The 25217-nt window shown below is 35.0% G+C and overlaps 1 protein-coding gene across 5 annotated transcripts in view; it reads left to right on the plus strand.

Annotated features, from left to right (window-relative positions):
* The window catches only part of LOC138696857 (zwei Ig domain protein zig-8-like), a 1911002-nt gene that overhangs the window by 1081838 nt on the left and 803947 nt on the right, over positions 1-25217 (plus strand). For all 5 annotated transcript variants that reach the window (XM_069822306.1, XM_069822304.1, XM_069822309.1 and 2 more), the window contains one exon: positions 8894-8950. The gene's annotated coding sequence lies outside the window, so the exon portion shown is untranslated. The remainder of the gene's footprint in view (positions 1-8893; positions 8951-25217) is intronic.

Consider the following 25217-nt stretch of genomic DNA (forward strand, 5'->3'; position numbering starts at 1 on the left):
ATTACGAACTATCAGACTGAAATGAGCTGGAACAGCATCGTGTTAAAACACATTCGTTGGATGACGTCCAGAAGCATATCATCAATTAAATGATGCAAATCATTTCGTTCTGTTCACTCACAGAATACATTTTCTTCTGATTTCTTTCCTCTACAAATTACAAACAAACAAAAAAACCATCAAACAATCAGCGGTCAATGAACGGACAAATCCTTTAATAACTCCCTAACGAATGGTTTTCAGACCCATGTTCTTATTAACTTTTTAAATTGTTTTGATGTTAGGAACACGTCCCCGAAATATTTGACACCAATTTAGAAACACCCTGTAAAGTGTGAATAGTAGGTCAGAATGACGGAAACGTATACAATGTATAAAAATGACACAGTAATAATAATAATAATAATAATAATAATAATAATAATAATATAATAATAATAATAATAACAATATGGTAAAGTATAGAGCAGAGAGTAAACAATTTTTATCCACAAACACAAAAAATTACGATATTATTGGTAACACAAATTCACACATGTTAGACATATTATGATAGATATTATTTTAATGTACCGAAGTACATATGATATTTCCTTGCATATATTCTGCGTCATCATACGATGAAAGAGTAATGGAACGGAGAAAAATTCTCTTTCATCATATTATGATAGGCCTATTTAATAAAAATCAATTTAACAATAATTATTAAATTACAATGAAACTTGTAGGTTGATAAAATGCATTTTTTCGAGATATGCATATTTTAATAATATATTAATGACAATAATAAAGGGCATTCAATAAATAATGGTAACAGTGCTGTAAATCAGCGCTCCTAACGGTGAGCATTGGAATCTTTTAGTACATAATGAAGGAGCGATTATTGCACAAATATGGGATATTAAAAGTCTTTAAGTAGCCATATTTTGTAAATACAAGGACTGTTTCTGATTTGTATTAATACTGCCCTAAATATGTTCAGTAGGTATGAACAAAGATTCTTCATAAGTTGCAAGAGGAAAAAATGAAACTCAGTGCTTTACGGTATTACAAGTAGCTTGTGAGAGGGAAGTTCTACCATAACGACTTATTGCAAGATGGGTGGAAGCGAGGCATTCGCTTGCAATCAAGAGTTTACATCCAATGAACTTTAGATCGATGAGTGAGAGAGATGCACGGAAATGAAGCTGCAAATGATGTTCGCCGTCTTGCAAGGATTTACCAACATATTGCTCACATGGTAGGGGTTTATATTTGAAGTGTGTAATGCCAAAAGTAACAAAAATTAATGTAGTGTGAAACAGTAACAATGTTGCCATTACTTTTCGAATGCCCTTGTAGTTAAGTAATGTTTTAGAATATTTTCAATGTTAATGTGTTTTATATTATTTTCAATTTTTTCAGTAATTAAAAATGAACTTATTTAAAAATCTTAGGATGTTATAAACAATTAAAGAGATGGATTCCAAACCGATCTAAGTAAACATATGCAGACACTAACAGTCTTACTAATAAACCGTGTATAGTTTTTATACGAGACTTATGCAGAGTTGAGATAGAAAACTTTACTAATAAACCATGCATAAGCAATGGCCGTATAAAAAGCCTGTAACTATACAATGGGAATTACTTTGCAGCAGTTATATACAAGAAACCCCTTGTTTAAGCGTTGTATATAGAGAAAAATGGCCGCCCCTCTAACAGCTGTTCGTATCGACTGTCATTTTACAATAATGGTTGCCTTGTAACCACAGAAGAACAAACCAAAGAGCACAGAATAATTAGAATAATATTTCTGTAGCTTGTACTCTTTGACCAAAATATAGTGTGGTAATCGATTAGAGCCAGTTGTACTATCGATACTTAACATGCCACACTAGAGCGCTCTACCGGATGCAATAGAGAACATAAGATATTCTATTACCTTTCGTAACGAAGTAATGATGAAACTATGACGTAGCTATGTAACAGTTATACTGTTATACACGACGTATGTAGTGATTATTGGTAAGGAATTTACACACGACTTATAAACGAGCTACTCATTGTATATGACAGTTAAACGTCTGTATATAGAGTTTTTATTAGTGATACCGTAAGTCAAGACTTAGGAGAGTCTATTAAATAAACTTATACATGTATATATAGGCTTGAAAAAGATAAATTAAAACGTGAATAAAGCAACATAAAATCTTCAGGACACTTTGGAATCCACCTTTTCAATCGTTTCAAGTTAAAACATATTCAGATCTACTCTCCTAAGCTCTACGCTGAGGTCCCATGGAATCTTTTAAGATGTGAAAGAGAGATTAGTGTTCGAAAAGCAATGGCAAACTACCGCATTTATCTTTACCAAGAAAAATTGCAAACATGGCATGATGAGTCTTCCCACGGAAAACGATTTCGTACTATTTATTATATGTAGCTAAATTAGAAAAAAAAAGTCAAATTCTAACCAAATGTTATGTGACTCCTTGGCTAATTCTCGAGTTCATTTTGCTAAAATATTTTATACGTAGCGACAAATTTGATAGAATGTCGTTAAATAAACTATTAAAATTAATTTCATGATGTACGCCTATCTTAGAGAACTTTTTTCATATTTTTAAGTCTTTCGAACTTTAAAAGAGATTAAGGGTGTTTGAGAATAAGGTTCTTAGGAAAATATTTGGGGCCAAGAGGGATGAAGTTACAGGAGAAGGAAGAAAGTTACACAACGCAGAACTGCACGCATTGAACTCTTCACCTGACATAATTAGGAACATTAAATCCAGACGTTTGAGATGGGCAGGGCATGTAGCACGTACGGGCGAATACAGAAATTCATATAGAGTGTTAGTTGGGAGGCCGGAGAGAAAAAGACTTTTGAGGAGGCCAAGACGTAGGTGGGAGGATAATGTTAAAATGGATTTGAGGCAGGAGGGATATGATGGTAGAGACTGGATTAATCTTGCTCAGGATAGGGACCAATGGCGGGCTTATGCGAGGACGGCAATGAACCTCCGTGTTCCTTAAAAACCAGTAAGTAAGTTTCGAACGTTAAAAATAATCAATTGAAACTTTTGTAGAAATACGAATTAAAGATTCAGGATCTAGACAACAGAAATAAAGGAAGAAGAATGTAAGAACAATTTTCTGAATTGAATATTGACAGCTCTGTGACGTGTGTGTCAACTTCTCGGCTGCCCATACTAATACCATTACTAAATTCGTCTGCTTTGTATATTTTGTGGGTAAGAAATGTCATTCAAATACTCGAAATATCTCCTCAAGCGCGTCGGTGTGGAACTTTGTCCACTTGGTGAATTGCGCCACAATCAATCAACAAGGAAATCAATGAACGCCACTCGTAGTGTTTGTGATAATAACGCGTCCCTCCGTCTTGCAGCTGGACGCAGACGTCCGACCGCCGTGAACTGCTGTCCTTATTTGATTTGAGGTCGGCACTCGGTCCGAGATTCTCTTTCCTAACGTCCGCGTCAGATCGCACTCAGTGTCACCCTGACAACGCGTTTAGTAGGAGGGCGTTAATTAAAGTAAGATACTGCGCCATATGCTGCTCTGTTGACATCACTCTGGTGCCTCCTTGCACTGACGGGGCTTCCGTTCCTTCACTTCTCTGTTTCATTTCCATTCCTGGGTGTTCGCTGCTGTTGCCTAATTCTCTTTCAACTTCTACAGGAACATCATTTTATTTTTACTAACATTTTTAATATTAACCTGGCTACACCTTTGGATTCAATTTCAGAACCGGAAAAACCGTTTGCTACCCCCTTCCACGAATGGAGTTCGATGATACTGGCGTAAAATACAGACAAATCACTTTACTAGGTATAGGAGGGAAGAAAAGTAGTTCATCCATTCACGTAAACTAGGAAATATCGGAATTTTGAGTTTTATAATTTTCATTAGGTTTTGTTTAATCAAAATACAGTATAGTATTAACAATAAGTAATAAGTAATAGACATACTAATACTATACAAACGAAACAAAAGACAGATCCAAAACCTACATCAACACATAAACAAAATACACCCAAAGCTACACTACACATTATAAATTGAAAACAACAAATTCATAAATTTTCTAGACATCACAATAACAAATGTAGACAACAAACACACATTCAAAGTATACAGAAAACCCACAACAACAACAACACACATACAAAACACATCCAACCACCCCATACAACACAAACAAGCTGCATTCCGAACAATGGTACACAGACTACTCAACATACTAATGAACCAACAGGATTGCAACGAAGAAATAAACACAATCAAATACATAGCACAAGAAAACGGATACAACTCCAACATAATAGACAACATAATACGTAAGACAAAACAAAACCACAAAAAACAGAAGAATACAACACAAACACAAGAACACAAAAAATACATCACACTAACATACGAAAACAAAAACACACATAAAATTGCAACCTCATTCAAGAAATTAACCTACAACATCGCAAACAGAACAAATAACACTCTACAAAAACATCTCAACACACAAACAACACAAACAAACAAATACAACCATACAGGCGTATACAAACTCAAATGTAACTCCTGCAACAACTTCTACATAGGACAGACAGGTAGATCATTTTAAACACGTTACAAAGAACACATCACAGCCATAACAAAATTACAAAACACCTCCACATATGCAGAACACATTACAAATGCCAACCACACCTACAGAGACATCAACACAGACATGGAAATACTGCACATCCAACCAAAAAGTCAGAAACTCAACACACAAGAACATATATGAAATATACAGACACACGAAAACATACCCCAACGATATTCTCAACACACAACTCAATTTCAAAACACAATACACTCTTTGACTCTACACTACGAACTCACCCACACAGGAAACAAGAGGCGCCAAGACCAACAACTACCAGTTCCGAAGATGACCGAAAATATTTCGAAACATGTTAACAAGGTACGTTAATATTTAACACAAGAAAGTTCTTATCATACATATTCCGAAATAAGTGTTTTTACTCATGAAGTGAGTTATCCATGCGAAAGTATTCATTTAGCAGTGTATATTATACTGTCTACAACACATTAGCGTACAATATAGAGAATGAAGTTAAAATGAAAAATAGTCATAATATGGATATTTAAACACATTTTTTGAAATGGTTGCCGTTCATTTCGATACAGGCTTCAGTTCTTTTGTGCATATTGTCGCACTATAGACTATTGCATCTAATTGCAATTACCAGTTTCGTCCTTCATACTTAGTAACTAATGTTGAAGTAATTCTGTACCTACTCTATAAAAGAATACCTTACGTACTGTAAATTCAATCTTCACTTCTGCCTGATCCGCACAGATAAAATTACTCAGACATGCTATCTACTGTCCGTCCAAGTGGTTTTGTCGCAGGATCGTAGAAAGGGGGGAAAACACGTGACAATTAATTACTTAACGAGGCCCTTTTATTTAAGTTATTTTAAACAGTTGTATAATATTCCGTAGACGTCCAATTAATCCCTAACAGAAATTGTTTTCAGAAAAGAGCTAAGAAAGCCCAGCCACTAGTCTTTACAGTGGAGCGAGCAGAAGCAGGTGGGGAAAATCGGGATGCGACGTATGTAAACGGACAACAGTACCTGTGCGAAAATATGATTCAATATTGGAAGTTTTCGTCACTGGAAAAGGCGAACGTATTTCTGGAACGTACTATACTCACTAACTCAGTACTGCTTACTGTATGCGGCCTTGGTTCTGTGTGCAAGACAATTGGAACTTATTTGTCTATGGTTGGAACTTTAGTAGAAGGGGTGGAAGTGAAGTACATTAAAAAACTCAGGTACAATAAAAATTGAAGTAAAAATAAAATGATGTCCCTGTATATTTCTTTCTTCTGCTTCATTTCGTGCTTGTTTGGTCAACTATCCAAAGACAGGTCTGAACATCACAAGTGACACCAATAAGGCACCACTTATGAGGCAACTAGGTCAGGAGATAATGGGGTATGATAGCCAGTTCCTTTTCCCCTCCATTGCACATTATATATAGCCACCGGCGTGGCTCAGTCGGTTAAGGCGCTTGCGATATCGGTCTGAAGTTACGCTCGGGCGCGGGTTCGATCCCGCTTTGATTGATTACCTGGTTGGTGTTTTCGGAGGTTTTTCCCAACCGTAAGGTGAATGCCAGGTAATTTATGGCGAATCCTTGGCCTCATCTCACCAAATACCATTTCGCCATCACCAATTCATCGACGCTAAATAACCTAGTAGTTGATACAGCGTCGTTAAATAACCAACTAAAATTAAAAACTGATGAAAAATCATCTTTTTTTCTCAGTATATATCCTAGTAGTTGATACAACGTCGTTAAATAACCAACTAAAAAAAATAACTTTGATGAAAAATCATCTTTTTTTCTCAGTATAATGATACAGCGTTGTTAAATAACCAACTAAAATAAAAAAAATAACTTTGATGAAAAATCATCTTTTTTTCTCAGTATATATCCTAGTAGTTGATACAGCGTCGTTAAATAACCAACTGAAATAAAAAAAATAACTTTGATGAAAAATAATATTTTTTCTCAGTAACTTATATATCCTAGTAGTTGATACAGCGTCGTTAAATAACCAACTAAAATAAAAAAAAAACTTTGATGATAAATCATCTTTTTTCCTCAGCATATATCCTAGTAGTTGCTACAGCGTCGTTAAATGACCAACTAAAATAAAAAAAATAACTTTGATGAAAAATCATCTTTTTTTCTCATTATATATCCTAGCACTTCATACAGCGTCGATAAATAACCAACAAAAATAAAAAAAAATAACTTTGATGAAAAATCAACTTTTTTTTCTCAGTATAGGAGTCTATATCCTAGTAGTTGATACAGCGTCGTTAAATAACCAACTAAAAAATAACTTTGTTGAAAAATCATCTTTTTTTCTCAGTATATATCCTAGCAGTTGATACAGCGTCGTTAAAAAAACAAGTAAAAAAGACCTTGATGAAAAATCATCTTTCTTGTCAGTATATATCCTAGCAGTTGATACAGCGTCGTTAAATAACCAACTAAAATAAAAAAAAACTTTCAAAAAATCATCTTTTTTTCTCAGTATATATCCTAGTAGTTGATACAACGTCGTTAAATAACCAACTAAGATTTAAAAAAAATTGATGAAAAATCATCTTTTTTTCTCAGTATATATCCTAGTAGTTGATACAGCGTCGTTAAATAACCAACTGAAATAAAAAAAATAACTTTGATGAAAAATAATATTTTTTCTCAGTAACTTATATATCCTAGTAGTTGATACAGCGTCGTTAAATAACCAACTAAAATAAAAAAAAAACTTTGATGATAAATCATCTTTTTTCCTCAGCATATATCCTAGTAGTTGATACATCGTCGTTAAATGACCAACTAAAATAAAAATAATAACTTTGATGAAAAATCATCTTTTTTTCTCATTATATATCCCAGCACTTCATACAGCGTCGATAAATAACCAACTAAAATAAAAAAAATAACTTTGATGAAAAATCAACTTTTTTTTCTCAGTATAGGAGTCTATATCCTAGTAGTTGATACAGCGTCGTTAAATAACCAACTAAAAAATAACTTTGTTGAAAAATCATCTTTTTTTCTCAATATATATCCTAGCAGTTGATACAGCGTCGTTAAAAAACCAAGTAAAAAAGACCTTGATGAAAAATCATCTTTCTTGTCAGTATATATCCTAGCAGTTGATACAGCGTCGTTAAATAACCAACTAAAATAAAAAAAACTTTCAAAAAATCATCTTTTTTTCTCAGTATATATCCTAGTAGTTGATACAACGTCGTTAAATAACCAACTAAGATTAAAAAAAAATTGATGAAAAATCATCTTTTTTTTCAGTATATATCCTAGTAGTTGATACAGCGTAGTTAAATAACGAACTAAAATAAAAAAAAATAACTCTTATGAAAAACCATATTTTTCTCAGCTGTCGGATACGATGCATTTTTGCAAATAAGTATTCTCGAAGAAATATGTTATATCTATTTTGTTGTTATAGATCTTTAAAGTGCATTTGTTCATGTTTTCCAGATTAAAGTCTTTTTTTTTTTAATTTGGATGTAGTTTTAGATTATTTTCTTTACTTTTCATATTTTTGTAGGTCATTTTCACGTTATTTATAGTTAAACATTCATTTCTATGTATTTTCTGTACTTGAAGTAGTCATCTGTATTTGTTAGTCTGCATTTTCCTTACGGATCATTCTTGGGCTAGCCGATATCCATCTGCAGTGCTCATGTATTTACATTAGCTGCGTCATATTTTATATGTAGCAGTTTCAGCCCTCTTTGGCCCCAAAGCGTGAAAGAGAGAGGGAAAAATTTTCACATCAGTGGCTACGAAGCTGGTGAATACCCTTTTATTATTGCGTAATATTTGCGGTTACATCATCCTCAGGGAAGTATTGTTACACGTTGCAGTTTAGATTTATCAGTTATGACGTCTGTGACGTTTTACATTAAAACGTAATTGGCATGCAAAACTAAAACTGTCAACTGCGCGCCGTTTAAGACAGTAACGTATGTGTCTGAATTCGGTGAAAACATATTTTCAGCTATAGAAACTACACTATTCTCTAAAGTGTGCGAACTAAAAGTCGCTGCAAATAATTTTCATTGTGTCGTTTTTGTTTTATTTTACTGTTTTAGGTAATTTTAGGAGAATTTATTTTTTTTATTATTTTTGGGCCACAAACATCCGTGCCCTACACATAACGAAAACAAGAATTTATATTCGATTACGGTTTAATCACTTTTAAATCTTATGTTTCGTAAGTAATTAATAATTACGTTATTGGCTCAAACATAACTCTTTTTGATTTCAGATGACTGGCTGGATTTTCGAACGTAACTCATCCTGAATACGTTTCCAGGACACAGAAGTGAGTAGCCTCTATTATTTAAATCTTAACTTCAGTAAAAAAATTATTTAGTTTACTCCTTACTAGTATTTTGAATTAAAATTAATTTTACTGTTAAATATATTCAGCTACTTTTATTTCTCTCATAGTTATCGCCATCTAACGTAAGTGAAATATAATACTTAAATTTTAATTGCAGTTCTACATTTTCTCTAATGTTCATATCTTCGATATGTATGCAAAAAGTCGCTATTAAATTTAAGCTCCATCATGTAGTAGTTTATTCCCGGAATATATGTAAGCAATAAATAATAAAAGCAAATTAACACCGTGATCTATTAACGTGCCTTTTCTAGGTCGACTAATTAGAATGCAGCGCTTGTATTTTTGTAATAAGTTGATATCACGACGATAGAAGAGCAGAATATGTGGTATAGAAAGAAGGATTAAAGGGTTTTTAGGTATAACGGAGCCAGTATGGAAAAGAAAATAGATCAGTGTTTACGTCGTAGGAACTATATGTTCTTTCAAATTCAACACTTTGAATTCAGTGTGTAAAGAATGAAAGAATTAAAATTGTGCAGATTTTAAGAGCATAGTTCATGGTTGGAGTAAATAAAAAAGTTCTAACACCATATTAGTCCTAAATTAATACTTCTCTCAGAAGAAAAAAAGATTCCCCTGAACATTAACACTGTTTTACACGATAAGTACCATCCATACGATTGTGATTTTTTCACTCATCATTACAGAAAATGATAAGGGATGATTTATCCCTTTGCATTTTTGCAAAAAAGTAAACGCTTAACCTACAAATTAAACAGAAATATTAACACGTTTAGTTACTCCCTGTCATTAGTAAATCTGGCAACCCTTCTGATGAAGGGACGGAACTCCGTTTTTCAGATCTCAGTTCTGTGTGTATTCGTAAGGGATGCATTGTTGCCAAACTACAGACTTTCATTGTAATTTTGTAATTAATCATACATTTAATTATTACAAAACGCGTAACAGTATTTTTATTTTATGCTTGACCATGCCGAAATGTAGTAATTATACAACTGGTAGTAGCCCTTTAATGCATCTCATTAAAGTACACCTATTCATTATAGTTCAGTTGTTCAGCCAATGAGAAATCACCATTGTACCATTATAAAACCGCAAGTATCGATTATTCTCGGATATGCAATCGAAAGACAATTAGCGAAAAGTCACGGAGGCTGGAAATTAAATACTGTCGCAGAAGGTTATGTTCTGTTACTATAATAATAATTAGCGTTAATTGTAAATAATATTCAAATAAATTCAATTTGTCATCTCGTTTTTCAATTCTAAATCAATTTCCAGATTATATCAATATTAATGTTCATGTTATTCTCTAGAGTATATCCAGGTCAATGACATTCGTCCCTCGGAATAAATCAATACTTTCGCGTCTGCGCACATCTCAAATTTAGAAGGTCAGTTCCGCTTTTCACTTAGATAATTATAACATCAATACTTATGAATAATTTCAATTTACAAATATGGTCGAGCATAAAAAGTCGTATGAAACTTGCCTATAATGGTAATTAAGACGCTCGTATGAAAATTATGAAACTCGCTTGCACTCGTTTCATAAACAAACATACTCACGTCTTAATTACTACCATTATAGGCTCGTTGCATAATGTACTATTTTATTTTATGCTCGACCATGCCAAAATGTACTAATTATACATCTGGTAGCAGTCCTTTAATGCATGTCATTAAAGTACACCTACTCATTAAAGTACAGGTCTTCAGCCAATGATAACTCAGCTTACATGTGTTCAGCCAATGACAAGTCAGCTTTGTACCGTTATAAAACCGCAAGTATCGATTATTCTCGGATATGCAATCGAAAGACAATTAGCGAAAAGTCACGGAGGCTGGAAATCCAATACTGTCGCAGAAGGTTAGGTTCTGTTACTGTAATAATTAGCGTTAATTTTATTGTAAATAATATTCAAATAAATTCAATTTATCATCTCGTTTTTCAATGTCGAATTCAATAATCAAGGTTATAATATTATAATATTATCAAGTTTAACGGGATTACGTCAAGGTCAATGACATTATTGTTCCTCGGAAAAAACAATACTTTCGCGTCTGCGCACATCTCACAATTCACGACCTAGAACAAGGTCACTTCCGATCTTGTCAGTTAGAAATAAAATGTATACATCTGAATACCGGTAATTTCAAGTTAGAAATATGGTCGAGCATAAAAAGTCGTATGAAACTCGCCTAAAATGGTAATTAAGAAGCTCGTATGAAAATTATGAAACTCGCTTGCGCTCGTTCTTAATTACTATTATTACCATCATTATAGGCTCGTTGCATAATGTACTGTTATTGTAGTCCATTACCCCCTTCAATCTGAACAGTTACTGTATAGGCCTGTAACTTCCACTCAGTACAATACGATAATAAAATAACATTTTTACGGAACCAGGTGTTAGAAATAAGCAGGATATAATGTGATTATAATAAAAGAAGTAAATATTATACGTTTAGGGAACTTCAATATAATTTCACTGCCAGCTGTTTTTATACTGCAGTTGCTTCGCCAATATTGGCTGATATATTGTGACCACGGTTTCCGAAGCAATCCGTTACTCCTTTGTCACTCTCTCTCCCACGACTACAGAGTGCTGCTTTTCCCCAGTCTGACACGTAATCATCCTAACGACGAACTCACCTGGTGTATTGGAATAGAACAGACGTCGGCGCGCAAATATGTAGTCGCGGGAAGCAGCGGATATTGTGAGAAACAAGTGAGGTCTCTACGTCATAGAAAACTAACAGTGGCGAGTCTGTGACCTTACATCGTTGTGATGAAGCGATATATTTTGCAGAAACGTACAGTAACAGAAGATATAGTGAAGCGCACGTTATGCAATCATTTCATTTCAACCATAAATGAAACTATACAATTAAGAAATAATAGAAACATAAGTTATTAATAATATTGTTGATATCTAAAAATTTCACCGTCACACAAAGATGTCAGTCCACGCCTCGAGTGAAAATAACTAATTGTGCACTATCAATAGTAAATATACTTCATAAAATCATCATCATCATCATCATCAATCATCATCATCATCATCATCATCACGGCATAAGCCTTGTGGCTCGTTCCGTCTTCAAGAAAACTGATCCGACCATCTCATCCGTAGCCTGCCGACATTTCTTCTACCTACAAGTACATACTTATATATTATTTATGGAATACGACAGGGATGAGACGATATTAGCTCCCAATCATGGTAGAAGAGCTCGACATTGATCACGAGCGCATAGCGCATCCACTACGTAGCGTCGTAACGTAGACAACAGGGATGTACAGTACATGCACATGCAGCGAATAAAGGCAGCAATTATTACAATAACTTGCGTTACTAAATTTCTGGCTATGTAATAGGGCTAATTACTAAGTTATTTAATATACATGTACATATATAAACAAATCGCAAAGGGAAGGGTTTTTAGGAACAAAAGGAAAAATAGGAAAAGTTAATTTATGTAAACCATTTTATTGTTAAAAGCAATTATTTATGATGTAAATACTTCACTTCATTGGTTAGGAGAAACTACCTCTTCAGTGAACGAGTAGGAAGCCATTGGTCAAGCAGAGCAAGACATAGGGAAGACTGGAAAAACATAAGAAGACAAGTGAACAGCGACTAAAACCAGTGCGACAGAAACAAGAGAACAATACCAAACTATGCAGAATGTGAATCAAGTGAACAATTCCACTCTTACGCGGAATAGCTCACCGCTTGAGACAAATAGAGCTCTCCCTCTATAGGAGGAGGCCTTTGCCTTTAACGGGACATTTTTAGGCTAATCATCATCAATAGGGTCTACCTGCTCGACGTGTGTGATCTCTAAGTACTTTTGAGTATTTGTTGAAAAAATAATAATGGCAATATTGATTGAAATAGGGTATATTGATTGAGTGATTGTGAAAATGTAGTCCTTACTCTCCAGTCGTGATTATGTAATGAGTTTTCTTAGAGTGAATTGTGAGATGCACGTAACACGAAAAAACAAATTGATTAAATGAAGATATTGAGAGCCATCGTAATTTTTTGGGTCAGTCATTTAAGGGGATATGTATGACTTTTAAAACTTCCACAATTTCGGCCAAAATTTGTGAAATTTAAACTATATAAACAGATCTGTACAAAATTTGGTGCAATTAGGTCTAATAGTTTTGAAATTATATTTTTAAGTATATTTTATATTGACGTTACTAAAAAAGTTCCTTGCATCAAAGTTTTCAAAATGTTTAATTCATATTTGCTAAAAATCCTGAAAATAGTTATTGGAATGAAAGTGAATTAGCATTTTGAGCTTAGTAATAGTATAAGTTAAAGTGCAATCAAAGATGAAATATTATTTCTAAATTAAAGAAACACGTAGTCTAATAAAAGTAAATATTCAGAAACAAGCAACAAATAAAACATGAACAATATATTTAAAATAAACAAGCAACAAATAAAATATCAACAATACATTTAAAATAAAGAAATAAAAGGAATCTAGATACAATCTACTGACCCAAATGTAAATTAATTTACCTTGGATGTCAATTCCGAAATGAATTTATTTCTCTCTTCTCCTGAATAATGCCTATATTATTTTCCATGTTGCGTCTCATAATGCCGTTTTATGTTGCTTTTTTTTGCAAATGATATTTTTTTTACACAACAAACACTGGACTTCATCACTATGTTCGAAGCATAAATATTGTATCTTCCACTCTTCCTTGAAATCTTTAAGCGCTTCCGTTCCGTCATGATGCGCTGTGTTCTAAGATCTGTACATCCTTTAGCAATGTTTACAGGTAAAAGAGCTCCGCGCGCGCGCGCAGCGGGCATAAAAGAGCTCTCGCTCGCAATTATTAGTCACCATCGCAAGACTGGTAAACGATCTTCATCCATTCTTTGTATAAATACGATCTTGCCATCTTTGTCTGTATTCAATGATTGTTTCATTTAGACTCTGAATTTCCAATTTTTTCGGGTCTCCTTACCTCTTCTTTTCCTAGATTTCATGTGTTCTGCCATGATGAACTCGCCACTGATCCAGTATACCTGATAGGTGGTCTGATCTTCTGCGCAGTGAAGGCACGGAGCAAGCATCGGGTACTCCCAAACTGAATGTGTTCTTATGCCGACCTCTGGTATAGAATTATATTTCTTGTTCTACAGTTCAACTTCTTTAGATTTTAAATATCATGTATTTTTAATCATACTATTCCTTATTATTGCTGATGACATCGTCGTCATTGCTGACATCACGCTTGAAATGATCACTATCACAATGTGTTATCAGTATTGTCGTCACTATCGCTATCATGAACAATACACTCAATATCCTCATTTTTAAATAAAGTTTGTTAGCTTAGAATTTTCACATATCCATCTGTGCTCATTGCGCATGTTACTACCTAACACCACATTCGAATTTGTTGTTTAAATTTCCTGCTGCATTTAACTCAAAGCCGATTAAGTTAATGAATAGTAACAGAAAATATAGACCTGAAATAACAAAGCATTACCCACTGTACATTCAGTAGTTTCAAATAATACAATATTGCGGTTCCATTCCAATAGTTAATATCTCGTTTGAAAGGGATTTCATCCATTATGGATAAATTATTTACATTTTGTGGATTAAAGCTTTTTTAATTTTGTGATTTCAACGAATCGAGAGATTTCAATACTCTCGCAGGCATCAATTTTCTTATTTTCGACCGGATACCTACGATGTGGCATTAGCATAAATTTTACTCCACATCTAATACAAGTGATGCTGTAACTGAAGAGTTACGAAATTTTTTAGCCAGTATTCGTCTTGTTTTTGTTTTAAGTGCAGAAATATTAGTAATTATCCACCACCACCACCACCACCACCCTCAAAATGTTACGTTTTTCTTATAAATTCATATTTTATGTGTCATATTAGAAATATCTTTAATGTCAGCTCTATAGCAGTGATGTCAAAGCAAGCGCATTTTTCTGACCTTGACGTCGTGCGCGGGCATCAAGCGCTAAGTATGGAAAGAGGAAGCGTTGTGTACTTGAATAAGCAGCCTGCTGCATTAAGAAAACAGTGGTGCACAAACTTCAGACGTTATTTTTACATGGCTTCTTTCTGTTTGTTATTACCTATATTGTCTGTAAAACAAAAGTACTAACACTAATTTCTTAATATTGCAGTTGTGTTTTAAATGTTAATAACATAATAAAGAGTTAAGAAGGAATATTCACATAAATTCCATAGTAGTACAACTATACTGTACGAAATGGATGAAACAACACATTCATAAAGAAAGTGATACCTAAAAAAAAAAAAAAAAAAAAAAAGAGAGAGATTGAGTATGACATGATAAGCTGGAATTGATATTGATGGTATCTTTAGCTTTATAAAAGTAATCAATAAACCAATCAAAACAATTTTACAGTACAAAGCAGAGTTACCTAGGTGCTGTATATGTTTTAAGTGTAACTGATATTCCATAATAAAACTCTTATCGCATTATGCTTTTAAGGTGATATTGGTGAGCAACTTCCTATCATAAGAATATTAAATTATTTTCTCGAAATGTTCTGAAGCTATAAAGTTGACACTTTTACAACACATGGGCACGTATGTTTTGCTTATGATGTAACAGAAGTTGCTTTGTCAATTCATTTCCTTACAAATAATTTCCATACGAATATTTTTAAAATTTGAATACACTATCTTCAGTAATACGTATTTACGGTATATTAGATTTACGAAAACATTCTGTAAGGCTACTAAATAAATAGGTCTATATCTGAAAATTTCACTTTTATAAAAAAAAAAAGTTGAGAAAATATTTCTTTTGAACAAAAAAAATCAAACTTGTGAAAAATGAGCATTAAAATTAAAACTTACATTCTTAAAATGCACTTATACTTCTCAGGTAAATCTAAAATTTAACATGGATATAGTTTTAATAAGTTCTCTTCCCTTTATCCATTGAATCAGTGCTGGCCATCTCTGAATATAGCTCGACCAAGCATATACTACCTCTTTCGTCTGTCTCTTTCCTTTCCGCTGTAACGGCTCACGCTCTCCTTAGTTCTAAAGGGCGCGCTTGCTCCTATGGGCATCAATTGGCATGACTGCTCTATAACTATGCGGGTATCGCATGCTTTTCCTAACCTGTTATTCGTGGTAAGCATCCAGGATGGGCGGAGATTTACATCCTTTCTAAGGGACTGGTTGTTCACTCATTGCCTAATAGTTTAGTAGTTTATACAGGATGGAAGGGGACCGATGCACCAAAATTTTAGAGATGATTCTACACGTTAAATGTAACATAACTTTTATTACACTCTTCCTTCGATGAAGCACCGTTAAGCAGGAATAAAATAGTCTTTGCCCAATGTTTCCAGTGTTCTAGTACGGTAATGGTCTAGGAGAAATGGCTGATTGCTATACTTACTTACTTACTGGCTTTTAAGGAACCCGGGAGTTCATTGCCGCCCTCACATAAGCCCGCCATTGGTCCCTATTCTGAGCAAGATTAATCCAGTCTCTATCATCATATCCCACTTCTCTCAAATCCATTTTAATATTATCTTCCCATCTACGTCTCGGCCTCCCCAAGGGTCTTTTCCCCTCTGGCCTCCCAACTAACACTCTATATGCATTTCTGGATTCGCCCATACGTGTTACATGCCCTGCCCATGTCAAACGTCTGGATTTAATGTTCCTAATTATGTCAGGTGAAGTATACAATGCTTGCAGCTCTGCGTTGTGTAACTTTCTCCATTCTCCTGTAACTTCATCCCTTTTAGCCCCAAATATTTTCGTAAGAACCTTATTCTCAAAAACCCTCAATCTCTGTTCCTCTCTCAAAGTGAGAGTCCAAGTTTCACAGCCACACAGAACAACCGGTAATATAACTGTTTTATAAACTCTAACTTTCAGATTTTTTGACAGCAGACTAGATGACAAAAGCTTCTCAACCGAATAATAACATGCATTTCCCATATTTATTCTGCGTTTAATTTCCTGCCGAGTGTCATTTATATTTGTTACTGTTGCTCCAAGATATTTGAATTTTTCCACCTCTTCGAAGGATAAATCTCCAACTTTTATAGTTCCATTTCGTACAATATTCTGATCATGAGACATAATCATATACTTAGTCTTTTCGGGATTTACTTCCAACCCTATCTCTTTACTTGCTTCAAGTAGAATTTCCGTGTTTTCCGGCTGATTGCTATACAAGAAGATAAGTAAATGTAATCTGAATAATTAATGTCTTGACTTTTTGTGAATTAAACTGTTTAGCCATGAATTTAAATTTAATAATTGTTAAAATCGTTAAAATAAATCTTGCAACGCAGCGCACTATCGCGTGTCGCCGACTGAGTACAGCAGAGGGGGAGGGGAAGATAAGGAGTGCAGGCCGCGCTTGCGAGAGTTATTGCAGTAGCAGTGCTATTTGCCAAATGCTTCATAGACACATTTCGTCTAAAACGGTAAATGTCAGAGAAAAAACTTATTTCGATTTTTTAAATCTTTCCTCGTGATCTATTACCAGTTTGATTTTGCTCATGTTACTACTTAAAGTACACCCCAAATATTTGAAGCTACATACTTGTTCTATTGCGTTATTCCGAATTCCCACGTTTACCTTCCTTAGTTTTCTTCTTCTAACCACAGTCTGCTTATTGCTTGCATTTATCCTCATTGTATACTGCTCACAGCTGTCATTTAGCTCCAGTAGTATATCCCTTATTACCATCTTATCTTGTCCTAACAACGCCATATCAGCAAATCTTATGTGTTTTATTCTTTTTCATCCCACTGTAACTCCTGTCATGTTCTGAAAAAACAGTTCTTCACTAAATCCTCGAAGTATATGTTGAACACGGTAGGCGACAAAGGGCATCCTTGGCATACTCCTCTTCCTATTCTATTTCTCTTTGAAATTATTTTCATTTACTGTCCTGACTTTGACTCGTTTCATTTAATGATTACTGAATAGACTTCACTCTTTCCAATGGACGCCAATTTTCTTCAGAATCACCATATCCTCCTGAGTCCTGAGACATTTATTGTTTTGTTGTTAAAGTTGAATAACATAATCCTACAAATGTCACTGGCATGACGAAAAATGCTGAACAAATTCTGCAGGTTACAGTTAGTTGACTTTCATACTCCATCGGCAAGTCTATCGTGCTATCAAAAAGGAGTGCGTTATATGGCAGTAAAAAATTTTAACAGCCTCCCTATCGATATAAAAAATGAAATTCAAAACATAAAATTATTTAGGGCCAAATTAAAGAAGTACCTAATTTATCACGCTTTCTATTCTGTAGGTGAATTCATGACATTCAATAATACTTCATGAACTTGATACTAAAACTATGTGTTGTACTAGTAGACTATATTGTAAATCTTGTCTGTGTATATATATATATATATATATATATATATATATATATATATATATATTTTTTTTATTTCATCTAGACTGTGACTATAAATGAAGACTTTATAATAGTATTAAGTTTTTTGACTTGTTCCATATTCTAGCTGTAAAGCAATGTATGAATACCATGGAATGTTAATAAATACAATACAATACAATACAATAGGGCATACATGCAGGTATATTAGGCCTACACTATACTTTCAGTCTCTGCAGATACATTTTATATCAAAATCATGTATGGATTAGTATAGTAAAGTATACTGAACTCTCAGGATTCAGGATGATAAGTATATTCCAATTCACTTTGTCAAAAAAACCTTTTCCAGGTCCACAAATAGATCTACTACATACAGTTTTTTTTCGCAGCAATCCAATTGCATTTCTCTTGCTTTTCCCTTCCTGAAGCAAAAAATGCTACGATCATTAGAATGAAAACTGTGTCAATCTGATTTCAAGCATTTTTTCTGATACTTCATACTATATAATAAGTAGAGACCGGAACTTCGGCAGAATCCCTTTTCAAATGTGTTAAATCTACCTTCATTTTGAAAATAAATCTGTACGAATTATACCTTTGTGATGGAAACGTCACAGTTTTATGTTGCCCTTTTCTGCCTTTTTTAATACAAATTTCTAATTTACAAAATAAATGTTTTTTGCTTTGTTTGATCACTTAAATATTATTTATTAATTTATTATTAAAAATTGCGTACAGTTAATTATATTTTAATTTGTTTCTATAACCGCAACACCGCTACACCGAATGCATATTATTGTCATATTCTCTTTGCAACAATGAGTACTGCCGTTCAAAAATATACGACAGTAAGCGTTTTAATTATCGCTTGTGTTTATTTGACAAGGCAACATTGAGAGCGAGTCTAACGTTATTTTTAACGTTTTTTTTTTTCTTTTTTTTTTCCAGTTTTCATTGCGACGTTGTTGTAGCTAGCTAAATGTTTCATATTGCAACATATCAGTACAATCAAACACAAAAATTCACTTTCCAAGGTTACTGGGAAGAAGATTTTTTTTTGTTTCCAAAAGTAATTGCAACATCGAGTCGAAAATCTCAATTTGCATTCGACTAATGTATCAAATCAGGAGCACTAGCAGTCGGAGGAAATCAGGAGCAGTCGGAGGAAATCAGGAGCAGTCGGAGGAAATCAGGAGCAGTCGGTGTCTAAAATCTTTTAAGTACACTCTACTTAGAAATGTCTTTAATGAACAGAACTAGACTCTTGCGGAAGTTTCTAAATAGTCTTAAATGACCAAGTTATTTTTTCTCCTCTCTCTTCTTCTTTTTTTTTTGTTTGCTCTTTTTTTATTATCTTCATATATTACTAATCATTTGTGTTTGTATGCCATTTAGTAGGACTTTGCTAATCAACATTTTATGTCTTGTCACCCATATGTATTCTCCAATTAGTATATTAACTGAATAATATATCTCAAGTAAATTAATCGTCCAATTTGTTTCGGGAATTTTAGGTCTTATAAATTGTGTGTGTGTGTGTGTGTGTGTGTATTCCCCTTATGTTATGTAACTGATTTTGATTATGTGTAATTTTCTACTTTACTTTATATATTATGTAACTGATTTTGACTATTTGTGATTTTATGTAATTTCTAAGGTATTTTCTTTTGTGTTGTTTTGCAATCAAATTTTGTATCTCATGTATATTATTGAAACTTGGTTGAGTGGAAGAGAAGGCCTCATGGCCTTAACTCTTCCAGGCAAAATAAACCTACTACCACTACCACCACCACCACCACCACCACCACCACGACCACGACCACTACCACTACCACTAACACTACCACTACCACTACTACTACTGTAAAACTTTTCTTGCTGCCGAAATCCCTTTGTGGAAAGTGCAAGGTTGTGGGTCTAGTCCAAGATTTTTATAATTGCTTCTTATTGCGTATTTTAGCTATTTATAATGCTTTTTTGCCTGCCTATTTTAGCTATTTATGATGCCTTTTTACCTGCCTATTTTAATGATTCATAATGCCTAAACTTGCGGTCTCTGATAATAAGGATACTCCCTTAAGCCTCGCGGATCTCTTCGTAGGAGGGCGCCGTAGTGATTTTTTTTTTTTTGAGCAGTGGATTTGTCGCGATTTTAATGTTGTTGAAAAATTTATTATTATCATAAAGTTTCTATAGCGTTTTGATCTGTATTACCAGATATTCTTCCAAACGCTACAACTTCAGTGTGGGTGTTTGGATTTGCAAATCGACTGAGGCAATTTATCTTAATACCACATACGTACATGGTGAGTGACCCCAATTCCAGAGGACAGGATATTCTATTCCAGCGTATTAGGCAACAAGCTAGTCACTTCCTCTGACAAACCTACAAGCGATTAATCAGTCAGTCAACATACACAGCGGTACACCCCTTACGCAGTACAACTCACAAAGCGGTCGTACCAATTTCTTGTGCGCCATTGCTTTCCCAGTCTCGTCACGGCGTCATAGTAGCTCAACAAGGACAAGAAACCCGATTAAATTGGAGCTTGAGGTATCGGGGAATAATGAGGCGCCTGGAGGTAATGCATAAAGCAAGCCATGCTAATCCCAGAAGGAGAGGGGGGCGGGGGGTTTCTGTATGTTTTGCTACCCTTTGCACAATGTGTTGTGTCACTGCCGAACTTTCCCCTTGAATGATATACATTTAGAATATAAAAGCGGCTATTAATTTCGCGAGGACACACAAGAAAATGACTTAATTGTTGGGGATATTCCGCTACAGGTTTTGTCAAGCTTGCCCCGATCGATGAACCCCACTTTGTGACGCAGCACTACCTGATGGGGAAAAAGTAGTTCAGTGAGTTGAAGCAGTGATTTCAGCTTTACTAGCACAAGGTTTCCAGTCATAATCCTTTCTTTTTTAGTTAACATCCGTAGTTTTCTTGTAATAAAGGTTAAGATTTATGACTTTAACGCAGGAATTGCCTATCTTCCATTATTAGCGAAGTTACAAGAATAGAGCTACGATGTTGATGAAGGTGGAAAAGATGATGATGATAATGACAAGAGTAGCGAGGACTATAAGAATGACAATGAAGACAATGAACGTAAGGAGTTTATGAAAATGTGTGTTAGAAGATGGTAATGAGGACTAGATTATGAGACAAGGATGAGAAAGCTGTGAATAAGAATGAGAACGAATGAAAATGAGACAGGAAAATATGAGAATAGTAATGTGAAAATTATAAGATGAGTATGAGAAAAGTATGAAAATGAGAATAATGACATTATGAAAATAGGGACGAGGAAATGATAATTATGATCAAAACAATGAGGACGATAAGTAGGTATGAAAATGACATTGTGAAAATGAGGAGTAACAAAATATGAGAATGCAGATCTGCAGATTATGAGAAAAGGATGAGGAAACTTTCAGAATGAAGATGAGGAAACGATGACAATAAAGCTTGTGAAAACGGTGAGAATGAAGATGAGAAAACGGTAACAACGAAGATGAGGAAACGATGGTAACGAAGGTGAGGAAACGATGGGAACAAAGATGAGGAAACGATGGGAACGAAGATAAGGAAACGATGGGAACGAAGGTGAGGAAACGATGGGAACGAAGGTGAGGAAACGATGGGAACGAAGATGAGGAAACGATGGGAACGAAGATGAGGAAACGATGGGAACGAAGGTGAGGAAACGATGGGAACGAAGATGAGGAAACGATGGGAACGAAGATGAGGAAACGATGGGAACGAAGATGAGGAAACGATGGGAACGAAGGTGAGGAAACGATGGGAACGAAGATGAGGAAACGATGGGAACGAAGGTGAGGAAACGATAGGAACGAAGATGAGGAAACGATGGGAACGAAGATGAGGAAACGATGGGAACGAAGGTGAGGAAACGATGGGAACGAAGGTGAGGAAACGATGGGAACGAAGATGAGGAAACGATGGGAACGAAGATGAGGAAACGATGGGAACGAAGATGAGGAAACGATGGGAACGAAGATGAGGAAACGATGGGAACGAAGGTGAGGAAACGATGGGAACGAAGATGAGGAAATAATGGGAACGAAGATGAGGAAATAATGGGAACGAAGATGAGGAAACGATGGGAACGAAGATGAGGAAACGATGGGAACGAAGATGAGGAAATAATGGGAACGAAGATGAGGAAACGGTGGGAACGAAGATGAGGAAACGATGGGAACGAAGATGAGGAAACGATGGGAATGAATATGAGGAAATAATGGGAACGAAGATGAGGAAACGATGGGAACGAAGATGAGGAAACGATGGGAACGAAGATGAGGAAATAATGGGAACGAAGATGAGGAAACGATGGGAACGAAGATGAGGAAACGATGGGAACGAAGGTGAGGAAACGATGGGAACGAAGATGAGGAAACGATGGGAACGAAGATGAGGAAACGATGGGAACGAAGATGAGGAAACGATGGGAACGAAGATGAGGAAACGATGGGAACGAAGATGAGGAAACGATGGGAACGAAGGTGAGGAAACGATGGGAACGAAGATGAGGAAATAATGGGAACGAAGATGAGGAAATAATGGGAACGAAGATGAGGAAACGATGGGAACGAAGATGAGGAAACGATGGGAACGAAGATGAGGAAATAATGGGAACGAAGATGAGGAAACGGTGGGAACGAAGATGAGGAAACGATGGGAACGAAGATGAGGAAACGATGGGAACGAATATGAGGAAATAATGGGAACGAAGATGAGGAAACGATGGGAACGAAGATGAGGAAACGATGGGAACGAAGATGAGGAAATAATGGGAACGAAGATGAGGAAACGATGGGAACGAAGATGAGGAAATAATGGGAACGAAGATGAGGAAACAATGGGAACGAAGATGAGGAAATAATGGGAACGAAGATGAGGAAACGATGGGAACGAAGATGAGGAAACGATGGGAACGAAGATGAGGAAGTAATGGGAACGAAGATGAGGAAACGATGGGAACGAAGATGAGGAAATAATGGGAACGAAGATGAGGAAACGATGGGAACGAAAATGAGGAAATGAAGGGAAAGAAGATGAGGAAATGAAGGGAATGAAGATGAGAAAACGGTGTGAATGCAGATGTGGAAATGGTGAAAATGAGATGAGGAAATGATAAGAAAGGTGATGATTAGGAAACGGTGAAAATTAAGGTGAGGAAATAAGAACGATGATGAGGAAACAGTGAGGATAATGATGAGGAAATGATGATAATGAAGATGAGGACATGTTAATCGAAGTCTGTAATATATAGGCTCGTCTCCATTGATAAACATTTAACAACATCATGTTAAACACTGTATAACATGTTGAATTTAACATGCATACGGACATTTGCCTTTCCAGCAGTGCATTAACTAATTTTATTCTAAGGTATTTTCTTTCGTCCAATCCATTACTTCGAACAACTTACAGCCAACACCAAGGATCGTATAAAAATGATCAAGAGGTGCTTCTAGTCACGCGCCACAAAATCGGAAGTTAGTTGTTGCTATGGGAACTGTACAACTTTGCCGAACTCTACCGACACTACACGAGCAAGTCCTGTTCTGACATTCTCAGAAAGTTTTTGAATCCAAATCGATCTTCAACTTTAAGCTCGTTCCAAATTCCTTCTCCATTGCGTATAATAATAATAATAATAATAATAATAATAATAATAATAATAATAATAATAATAATAATAATAATAATTATAATTATAATATACCCGTCCTAAATAAGCTTTCGATAGATCGGCCTACTAATCAATTTACAATGAACAATGATTAAAAGCAATTATGTGACAATTTGAAAGAAAAAAACATTAAGATTAATGATAAGAAAACATAGGAAATCATTAACAATAAAAGTTCCTTGGATACAAATGATTACTAATTATAGCTAAGGATGATTTTAACACATGAGATCATATGGCATCAATCGTTGCAACAGAAATTTTAAATTGTTTAAGTTAATTTAATGTTTCTCGTGGGATCGTACCACGGGCACCGAACATGAGCCCAAAAACTGTCCAATGTGTGATGTGGTATTGTGCTCCGAGATGCTGACAACAAGGTTCATAGATGACTTGTTTTTCACGACACACCTCTTGTGGCTGTTGCTCATGCATCTCGAAACGGATTGTGGGATCAAGAATAACACCCTTATCCTTCTGCCGATCAATTACGCGTATGATGATATCAGCACGTCTAGTAGAGCCATCAGAAGAGACGCAACCAACCTCTTCATAAACCTCATAGGAAGCATTCTGACGGATTGAAGATGCGAGGAGAGAACGAACCGTATTATGTCTGTTCATTCGGAGCAATTCTCCATGATGGCAGCTCCATGATGGCAGAAACCCAAGACGTGAGGAAGTGTTTCTTGCTCGTCGCATCTTCTGCAACGGGTAATACTAAGATATTGCAGAACCAACATTCTCATTTTCTTCCTTTTCAAGGCCTTGCAACAAGCAGTAGAGGCAATTACAAAAGCCAAATCATCATCTGAATCCGTTGTCCAAGGTTGAAAATAAGACACTACCTATATTAAAATCTCAAAGAATGTTTATGGTGGACTGCGCAAAGGAAGTCAAGTTTAACATGTTTAACAGTGTGGACAAAGTGTTAAATGAAATTGGCATTAACATGTTCAATCAATATGTTTGGATGTTAACAATGTTTAGCAGTGGAGACAAGGCTTAACACAATGACGATAGAGGTTACAAGAAGGCTTGGCTAAACGCTGATCTGGATCTACTTGTCTTCGCTT

The sequence above is a fragment of the Periplaneta americana genome, chromosome 3 (assembly GCF_040183065.1).
Source record: "Periplaneta americana isolate PAMFEO1 chromosome 3, P.americana_PAMFEO1_priV1, whole genome shotgun sequence".
Lineage (NCBI taxonomy): Eukaryota > Metazoa > Arthropoda > Insecta > Blattodea > Blattidae > Periplaneta > Periplaneta americana.